The sequence below is a fragment of the Heterodontus francisci genome, chromosome 12 (genome assembly GCF_036365525.1).
Source record: "Heterodontus francisci isolate sHetFra1 chromosome 12, sHetFra1.hap1, whole genome shotgun sequence".
NCBI lineage: Eukaryota > Metazoa > Chordata > Chondrichthyes > Heterodontiformes > Heterodontidae > Heterodontus > Heterodontus francisci.
The window spans coordinates 34,902,205-34,912,154 of NC_090382.1; positions in this window are offsets into that span (position 1 = coordinate 34,902,205).

Sequence of the window (9,950 nt, forward strand, 5' to 3'; positions counted from 1 at the left end):
CACTGAGGCCACGCTGTGGGAACACAGCCATGGTGAACAGTGGCTAGGGGAAGAGGGAGGAGTGGAGGCCATTGTTGGCTTGCGGTGCTGGGCTCTTTGCAAGGTTGGGCGCAGTCTCGGGTGCTGGGATCTCTGCAAAGGTGAATGCTGAGGAGCATTCAATTAATTAATGAAAATCTGGAATTAAAAGCTGATCAGAAATGTTCACCATGAAACTACCATGGATTGTTGTAAAAACCCATCTGGTTCACTAATGTCCTTTAGGGATAGAAATCTGCTGCCTTATCTGGTCTGGCCTACCATGTGACTCCAGACCCACCGCAATGTGGTTGATTCTTAACCACTCTCTGAAATGGCCTAGAAAGCCACTCAGTTGCACAAAACTGCTACACAAATGTTGAAAAGGAATAAAACTGGACAGATCACCCGGCATCAACCTAGGCACCAGAAATGACAAGGGCACACACAGCCCTGCCAACCCTGCAAAGTCCTCCATGCTAACATCTGGGGGCTTGTGCCAAAATTGGGAGAGCTGTCCCACAGACTAGTCATGAAACAGCCTGACAAAGTCATACCCATGGAAATATACCTTGCAGACAATGTCCCAGACACCGCCATCACCATCCCTTGGTATGTCCCACCAACAGGACAGACCCATTAGAGGTGGCAACACAGTGTTATATGGTCGAGAGGGAGTTTCCCTGGGAGTCCTCAACAATGACTCCAGACCCCATGAAGTCTCATGGCATAAGGTCGAACATGGGCAATGAAACCTCCTGCTGATTATCACCAACCGCCCTCCCTAGATGATGAATCAGTACTCCTCCATGTTGAACAGCACTTGGAAGAAGCACTGAGGATGCAGAACGTACTCTTGGTGGGGGTCTTCAATGTCCATCACCAAGAGTGGCTTGGTAGCACCACTATTGACCGTACTGGCCGAGTCCTAAAGGACATAATTGCTAGACTGGGACTGCGGCAAGTGGTGAGGGAACCAACAAGAGGGAAAAACCTACCAGATCTCATCCTCACCAACCTACCTGTTGCAGATGCATCAGTCCATGACAGTATTGGTAGGAGTGACCACCGCACAATCCTTGTGAAAACTAAGTCCCATCTTCACACTGAGGATACCACCCATTGTGTTGTGTGGCACTACCACTGTGTTAAATGGGATAGATTCAGAACAGATCTGGAAGCTCATAACTGGGCATCCATGAGATGCTGTGGACTATCATCATCAGCAGAATTGTATTCAAACACAATCTGTAACCTCATGGGCTGGCATATCCCCCACTCTACCATTATCATCAAGCCAGGGGATCAACCCTGGTTTAATGACGAGTTCAGGACAGCATGCCAGGAGCAGCACCAGGCATACCTCAAAATGAGATGTCAACCCGGTGAAGCTACAACACAGGATTACTTGCATGCCAAACAGTGGAAGCAGCATGTGATCGACAGAGCTAAGCAATCCCACAAACAACGGATCAGATCTAAGCTCTCCAGCCCTGCCACATCCAGTTGTGAATGGTGGTGGACAATTAAACAACTAACGGGAGGAGGAGGCTCCACAAATATCCCCATTCTCAATAATGGGGGAGCCCAGCACATTAGTGCAAAATAAAAGGCTGAAGCAGTCGCAACCATCTTCAGCCAGGTGTTGAGTGGATGATCCATCTTGGCCTCCTCCTGAGGTCCCCAGCATCACAGATGCCAGTCTTCAGCCAATCCAATTCACTCCATGGGATATCAAGAAATGGCTAAAGGCACTGGATACTGCAAAGGCGAAGGGTCCTGACAACATCTCAGCTGCAGTACTGAAGACTTGTACTCCAAAACTGGCCACACCCTAGCCAAGATGTTCCAGTACAGCTACAACATTGGTATCCACCTGACAATGTGGAAAATTGCCCGCTTATGTCCTATCCACAAAAAACAGGTCAAATCCAATTCTGCCAATTACCGCCCCATCAGTCTACTCGCGATCATCAGCAAAGTGATGAAAGGTGTCATCAACAGTGCTGTCAAGCACCATCTAAACAGTAATAACCTGCTCATCAATGCTCAGTTTGAATTCCACCAGGGCCATGGCTCCTGGCTTCATTACAGCCTTGCTCCAAATAAGGACAAAAGAGCTGAACTCAAGATGTTAGCTGAGAATAACTGCCTTTGATATCAAGGTAGCATTTAACCAAATATAGCATCAAGGACTCCTAACCAAACTGGTCAATGGGAACCAAGGGGAAAGCTCTCCGCTGGTTGGAGTCATACTTAGCACAAAGGAAGATGGTTTTGGTTGTTGGAGGCCAATCATGTCAGCCCCAGGACATTGCTGCAGGATTTCCTCAGGGTAGTGTCCTTGGCCCAACCATCTTCAGCTGCTTCATCAATGACCTTCCCTCCATCATAAGGTCAGAAGTGGGGATGTTCTCTGATGACTTTACAGTGTTGTCATGCAGGCTCCCACCTGCCAAGAATGAGGCACACGTTATTTCGCCACATAAACATTAAAACTTAAAATTGGTGCTGGGAAGAAAAGAGGGCCTATCACAAAAAATTGCCAGGCCCCTCGCCAGAAAGACCTTTTTTTGCATGCTAGCAGACAATGTTGGAACAAAGGTCCCAGTCCTTGCTTCCCCAATACACAGAAGAAGTGGTCAGACCAGTTTAGTCACATGACTAGCTAGTTTTAAAACACAGAAAGCTGTTTTTTCCTGGACTGAAAAGACCTCTCTCCTGTCTGCTCTCATCTCGCTCTCACCAGCTTCAGAAATCATTGAAGACACATGAACCCCAAGAGAGAAAAGTCTCCTACAGTGAACAAGGTTTAAGAAGAATACTGGGCCCCAACGAAAAGCAAGACTACCTACAATCAAGGACTCTACAGCGAGCTCGAAGCACTTTTAAAGAAAAACCCTCTTCAGAGACTGCCTCAAACCTCTCCGCGATTTTTCTTCTCTTTTCTGTATCTATTTGCATGTGCCTGTCACGTATGCATGCTAGTGTGCAGCGCAGCGTGTATCCGTAGACATTAACCGAATTAGAGTTTAAGTTTTAATAAATTTCACTTTTCTTCTTTAAACCTAAGAAGGCCCGTTTGTGCTCATTTCTTTGCCTTATAATTGGAAAGCGGTGAACAAGGATTCATCAAGGGGGAGCTCAAAACACAGTGTGTTTAAAAATTAAATCCTGTTACAATAAGACCAGGTGAAGGCTGAAAGAGACCCCTAGACATCTTTCTCACCTGGTCGTAACAGAGTGATGACTCTATTGTGGCTGTGCCAGTTCAATGCTTGGTCAATCTAAAACTAATCCCACTGCCTCGCACTCTCCTCTCTGCCTTGTACTTTTGTGGTCAGTTTTCTAGTTTTGACTGGCAAAGCTCCCTTCCCAGACATATCTGGACTGACTGACCCTTGACATGGTTGTTTTTCTCTTTTTGTTCCTGCTGACCACAGGAAATGGATAGGATTCTGACTTCTCTATTCAGTGACTCACCAGTAGAAATGCCAATAAAACCACAGAAACCCTAAAATAAAAGCAAAATACAGAAACCCTATGCTAGGCTAAGATTAATTGATGATCCCAATAATAATAGATGTTTGCAAGAAGCATGCAATGAGATAATGAATTAACTGTTCTTGGGCTTTATGTAAACACACCTTCATTACCTGCCTAATTAACATATAATCTCCTACAACAATATAAAAGCAAAATACACCCAGATGCTGGGAATCTGAAATAAAAACAGAAAATGCTGCAAGTACTGAGCAGGTCTGGTAACATCTGTGGAGAGAGAAACAGTGTTAATGTTTCAGGTTGATCACATATATAACATATAAATTCTTCTCTGATTTAAGGGTTGCAGCATGTGGTGGTAAGGAATATTTTAAAACGATACAAGCTCATTTTAATTGAAAAAAACATAACTTAAACCCAAATTGTCTCTGCAGAAAAATGGTCAAAAACATTCTAAAATGTGGGAACTTATCTCACCACATGTACTGGGCTCCAGTTGGTTAAGAATACTGGTTCGTCCCCAACAGCTGGATATTCGAGATGTAAGCTGAAGAATGGTACATTCTCTGATACAATACAGTCTCCTTATATTGCCTATGTTAAAGGTGGACAACCATCTATGCCAGACAAATACCTATCAACATTTTCTATTACCATAGAAGTCAATTATAGGTATCTGTCACAATATATTAAGTGTGCCGGCTCTTTCAAAGAATTCAATAAGCTTTTTGCCCCTGGTTAAAGTGCAATTACCTTAATTACTTAATCCTCTATACTTACCAATTTAAAAGCTCTGCAAATTGATATGTTTATTAAATGTCTTTCAGCTTGTACTGTGAACAATTCATTTGGTATGTAGAAGCTGAATGGCTCAACACTGCAGTGCAGTCAGATGACACTGTGTCAGGAACATGGTAAAAGAGTGGCTGAGTGATGGGATTACACGCATTTACTCATTGAAGGGGTTCAAGTTTTATTGACTCTCCTCTTTAGAAGACTGATGACTCCAACACAAACAAGGTAGAGCTGGGAAATTGTGCCATGATGCAGTTTTGGGCCAAATACTATAATGCAATTGACTACTTCTTGGTTTTACCGTTCACCGTTTGTAGCAAGAAAATCACATTAACATCAATGCGATGGGGACTGTAATTGGATGTCAAAAATTGAGGAAAGAAAGGGATTCTTTTTTGGAGACCAATTCTGACATAATGGACCAGTGGACAAGCAAGCCACAGATAATATAGTAATCATTGCTTTTCGTAATCAAAACTTCTATAGATGGACACTCGGGCAAAAGAACTCTTGGGAATGAGAGGAAGGGGAGAAGCTGGACACAGCAATTTTCTAAGTGAATTAAGAGAGGGGGGAGAAGTGGGAACTGTATTTTGGGGCAGGGGAAAGAGAAAGTGGAAGTTGAAAGCAGCACTTGGATAGGAAAGATGCTAGGCATGGTGCTTGTGGAGAGAGGAGAGGGGTGTAAGCCAGAAACAGTGCCATGGAGAGGGTGAGGAAAATGCCAGCATCAATTGGCGAATGGAAAGAAGAAGCACCAACATTAATTGAGTAGAAGAAAGAAGGTGAGTTCTAGTATTAATTGAAGTTAAAGCAAGGATATGCTAGCATTAATCTAGGGATGGGGAAAGGAAGGAAAATGCAGATTGAACTGGGGAATGGAGGAAGACTATCAATTTGAATTGAGAGGTGAAGAAGAATACCAGCTTGAAGTAGGTTAGGGGCAGGAATGCCAGATTGAGCCAAGGAACTGATAGGAATGCCAGCTTGAAGTAGGTTAGGGGCAGGAATGCCAGCTTGAGCCAGGGAACTGATAGGAATGCCAGCTTGAAGTAGGTTAGGGGAAGGAATGGCAACTCCATGTGGGAGATATAAACAACCTGTTCAGCCCATAAGATCACAGAATTGTTACAGTGAAGAAGGAGGCCATTCAGCCCATCGCGTCCGCACTGGCTCTCTGAAGGAGCAATTCCTTCAGTTCCATTCCCCTGCCTTCTCCCCATAACTCTGCACATTCTTCCTTTTCATATAACTGTCTAACTCCCTTTTGAATGCTTCAATTGAACCTGCCTCCACCACATTCTCAGGCAGCACATTCCAGACTTTAACCACTTGCTGCATGAAAAACTTTTTCCTCATGTCACATTTGCTTCTCTTACCAAATACTTTAAATCTGTGCCCTCTCGTTCTTGATCCTTTCACGAGTGGGAACAGTTTCTCTCTATCTACTCTGTCCAGACCCCTCAAGATTTTGAGTATCTCTATCAAATCACCTCTCAGTCTTCTCTACTCCAAGGAAAATATTCCTAACTTCTCCAATCTGTCTTCATAACTGAAATTCCTCATCCCTGGAACCATTCTCGTGAATCTTTTCTGTACTCTCTCCAATGCCCTCATGTCTTTCCTAAAGTGTGGTGCCCAGAACTGGACGCAGTACTCCAGCTGAGGCCGAACTAGTGTCTTATACAAGTTCAACATAACTTCCTTGTTCTTGTACTCTATGCCTCTATTAATAAAGCCCAGGATACTGTATGCTTTATTAACAGCTCTCGCAACCTGTCCTGCCACCTTCAATGACTTATGCACATATACACCTGGGTCCCTCTGCTCCTGCACCCCCTTTAGAATTGTACTCTTTATTTTATATTGTCTCTCCATGTTCTCCTTACCAAAATGAATCACTTCACATTTCTCTGCATTGAACTTCATCTGCCACCTGTCTGCCCATTCCAACTTGTCGATGTCCTTTTGTATCCTCCTCACAGTTCACAATGCTTCCAAGTTTTGTATCATCTGCAAACTTTGAAGCTGTGCCCGATACACCAAGGCCTAGGTCATTAATATATATCAGGAAAAGCAAGGGTCCCAACACTGATCCCTGGGGAACTCCATTACAAAACTTCCTCCAGCCCGAAAAACATTCATTAACCACTACTCTCTGTCTCCTGTCACTCAGCCAATTTTGTAAATATGTTGCTTTGTTCCCTTTTATTCCATGAGCTACAGGTTTTCTCACAAGTCTGTTGTGTGGCACTGTATCAAATGCCTTTTGAAAGTCCATGTACACCACATCAACAGCATTGCCCTCATCAACCTTCTCTGTTACCTCCTCAAAAAACTCCAGCAAGTTAATTAAACATGATTTTCCCTGAAGAAATCCATGCTGGCTTTCCTTAATTAACTCACATTTGTCCATGTGACTATTAATTTTATCCAGAATTATTTTTCTAGAAGTTTTCCCACCACTGAAGTTAAACTGACTGGCCTGTAGTTGCTGGGCTTATCTTTACACCCTTTTTTGAACAAGGATGTAACATCTGCAATTCTCCAGTCCTCTGGCACCACCCCCAAGTCTAAGGAAGACTGAAAAATTATGGCCAGTGCCTCTGCAATTTCCACCCTCACTTCCCTCAGTATCCTTGGATGCATCACATCTGGTCTTGGTGCCTTATCCACTTTAAGTACAGACAGCCTATCTAATACTTCCTCTTTATCAATTTTAAACCCCTCTAGTGTCTGACATACCTCCTCTTTCAACATTGCCTGGGTTGCATCTACTTTCTTGGTAAAGACAGATGCAAAGTATTCATTTAATGCCACAGCTATGTCCTCTGCCTCCATGTGTAAATCCCCTTTCTGGTCCCTAATCGGCCCCACTCCTCCTTTTACCACCCTTTTACTATTTATATGCCTATAAAAAACTTTGGGATTTCCTTTAATGCTAGCTGCCAGTCTCTTTTCATGCTCTCTCTTTGCTTCTCTTATTTTCTTTTTCACTTCCCCTCTGGACCTTCTATATTCAGCCTGGTTCTCAGTAGTATTTTCTACCTGGCATCTGTCATAAGCACACTTTTTCTTCTTTATCTTAATCTCTACCTCTTTTGTCATCCAGGGAGCTCTGGATTTTTTTGCCCTACTTTTCCCCTTCGAGTGACTATACCTTGACTGTGCCTGAATTATCTCTTCTTTGAAGGTAGTCTCAGTTAAATCAATGACTTCAATAGCAATGAGATGGAACTCCTAGATAGAGGCTCAAAACAAATAAGTCACCAGGGACAGATGATATTTCTCTCAGAGGATTGAGAGAGCCTAAGGAGATGTTTGAGGTATTGACGATCACTATGAGGGAGTCACTGGACATTGGATAATACCAGTAGATTCGAACGTTTAAAATGTTAAAAGGTTTCAATAGAGTAGATAAAAAGAAACTATTTCCTCTGGCAGGAAAATCAAGAACAAGGGAAACAAGGGAACAAGGAAATCATGGGGAATCAAGGGTCTGGCAACAATGGAGGACAAGACCCTCAGCATCTCTTGCACTCAAATCCACATTCATGTCTACTAAGACTGAAAACCAATTAAGCCCCGTCTGCATGGAAATGCGACAGATAATCACACCTGGATGTGAGCTATCAAAAATAATAAGACAAAACGCGGATTTCTCTTCGCCGAATAACTTCCATTACAATGGAGGTTGGACAACACTCATCTCCTCAGAATGGAACCATCATCAAGGCCATTATACAGCCCAGCAAGGACTGAAACCTGAAGTCATATGGGCGAACCCGACCCTTGTAAAATTCATCTTTAAAGGTAATTGTTTTGAGGAACAAAGGGGGAGTCTTTTCAGGAGAGGACAAAAGACAACTACATCAGTCTGGTCTGTCCTCAGCCAAAAAACAACAAAAAAAACCATTTTTAATTACAGCAAGGCTGAGAGAGAGAGAGAGATGGGTTCCAGCCAACACAGTTGAACCCTGCTGAGACAAGTTGGAAGCTAGCTGCAGTAGAGACAAGAGAGTTACTTGTGAAAACAACTCTTCTACTGGTGAGAATTGACCTAAGACATCAGCACCATCTTCATCCAAAGTGAACTGCCAGGGGACTGCAAAAGCCCAACAATTACCAGACAACCAGCAAACAGGTCTGCAACTTTAAAATTCAACTTCCGAGGGGATCCCACAGGTTATTACAGAAACAACAGACTTTATCAACCTGAGCACCTCTTACCCTGTACTCTGCGATCTACCTTCCCTTGAAAATTCATGAGAGTGAATGCGTACATGAATGGTGTTGCGAATATTTTCAGGAATGAATATTGTTTAATAAATATTTAATCTGCTGTTTTAAATCTACAATAAAACCTGTCACTGACTGTTTATTTGGCAAATAAAACACAAGGGGTTAAAACACTAGTAATAAAAACAGTTGCTGTGGTCTGTTGGGAGGTGAACAGTGGAAACCAGCCACACCATCAGCCACCTGGCCAGAACAGGCTAAAAGCTGACAGATCCCTGGACCTGTTGGTCTCTGTAGTAGGATTTTAAAAGAGGTGACTACAAAGATAGTGGATGCATTGGTTTTGATCGTCCAGAATTCTCTAGATTTTAGAATGGTCCCCCTGGATTGGAAGGTTCCAAATGTAATCCTTTTATTCAAAAAAGGAGGGAGAGAAAACAGTAAACTATTAGCCTTACATCAGTAATAGGGAAAATGCTCGAATCTATTATTATTATGATGCTGTAACGGGGCACTTAGAAAATCATAATATGATGAGGCAGAGTCAACACAAATTTTTGAAAGGGAAATCATGCTTGACAAATTTGCTAAGAGTTTGTTGACGTTTTAACTAGCAGGGTAGATAAGAGGATCTAATGGATGTAGTCTGTTTTGATTTTCAAAAAGCATTTGATAAGGTGCCACACAAGAGGTTATTGTACAAAATTCCAGCTCATGGAATTGGGGTTATTTTTTAGCATGGATTAAAGATTCGTTAACAGACTGAAAATGGACTGAAAAAAGTAGGAATAAATGGGTCATTTTTGGGTTTCCAGGCTAGAACTATTTGGGTACTGCAAGGGTCAGTTCTTGGGCCTCAGCTATTTACAATCTATATCAATGACTTAGATGAGGGGACCAAGTGTAATGTATCCAGGTTTGCTGATGATGCAAAATTTGGTGGGAAAGTAAGCTATGAGGAAGATATAAAGAGGGTGCAAAGGGATATAAACAGGTTTTGAGTGGGTAAGAACATGACAGATGGAACATAATGTGCGGAAATGTAAAGTTATTCACTTTGGTAGGAAAAATAGAAAAGCAGAATATTTTTTCAATGGTGAGTGACTGGGAAATGTTGGTATTCAATAGACCTGGGTGTCCTTGTACACAAATCACAGAAAGTTAACCTGCAGGTACAGCAAGCAATTAGGAAAACAAATGGTATGTTAGCTGTTATTGCAAAGGTATTGGAGTATAAGAGGAAAGATGTCTTACTACAGTTATGTAGGACATTGGGGAGACCACACTCAGAGTACTGTGTGCAGTTTTGTCTCCTTACCTATGGAAGTATATACTTGCCTTGGAGGGAGTGCAACAAATGTTCATTAGCCTGGGCCCTTGGATGAGCAGATTGT